The sequence below is a fragment of the Phalaenopsis equestris genome, unplaced genomic scaffold (genome assembly GCF_001263595.1).
Source record: "Phalaenopsis equestris unplaced genomic scaffold, ASM126359v1 Scaffold232304, whole genome shotgun sequence".
In the NCBI taxonomy this organism is placed as follows: domain Eukaryota; kingdom Viridiplantae; phylum Streptophyta; class Magnoliopsida; order Asparagales; family Orchidaceae; genus Phalaenopsis; species Phalaenopsis equestris.
The window spans coordinates 44,659-45,601 of record NW_018250271.1 but is presented as its reverse complement, the minus strand read 5'-3'; positions in this window follow the sequence as shown (position 1 = coordinate 45,601).

Genomic DNA, 943 nt, shown 5'->3' with positions numbered 1-943 from the left:
TGAAGAGTTACAGAAGTAGGTGAGACTTCTCCTAATCCTAATCTTTTGAAAATTGATAGAGGCATAAGATTAATGCTGGCTCTCAAATCACATAAAGCTCTTCCATAAAATTTTTCACCGATAGCACACGGTATAGTGAAACTACCTGGATCTTTTAATTTTTCAGGAAGATTTTTTTGAATAATTGCACTACACTCCTCGCTAAGTGCAACAACTTCATTATCACATTATCCATGAACTCCCTTTTCTTGTTCATAATATCTTTAATAAGTTTTATATAATTGGGTATTTGCTCTAAAGCTTCTATGAAGGGAATGTTTACCGTTAACTTCTTAAGAATTTCTAAAAAATTGGAAAATTATTTCTTCTGTTTGTGTTGCTTCAATCTTTGAGGAAACTGTGGTGGAGGTTTCTCCACAGTAATTTTCATTGGTGTAAGTGGATATTCTAAATCTGAATATTCATGATCCTTTTCTTTTTCCGTATCCACTTTCTCTTTTTTCAGTTTTCTTTTCTTTCTGCTCTCTTGTTTTCAATTCTTTTTCACTTCGTAATTGTATCACTTTTACTTGTTCTTTTCCTTGATTTTTAGGATTTTGTTCCATAATATTAAGAAAAGTTCCTAATGTTCGATTATAAGCGCAATAGCGACATGCCCTAATTGATTTTCAATATGCCCTAATTCGCAATAGCGACATGCCCTAATTGATTTTCAATATTCTTAACAGCAGTTCCTTGATTTTGTAACTGATTTCCTTGAATTTGTAATTGATTTCCTTAATTTTGCAATTGTGTGAAATTTATGAATTCTCTTCCATCATAGTAGGTGTTGGAGAATAATTCATTCTATAATGATCTAATTTCTTTGATATTGCAGCAATCTGCGAAGCTAACATAGATATTGCATCAAAATCATGGATACTAGCTACTCTTTTAAGATTTT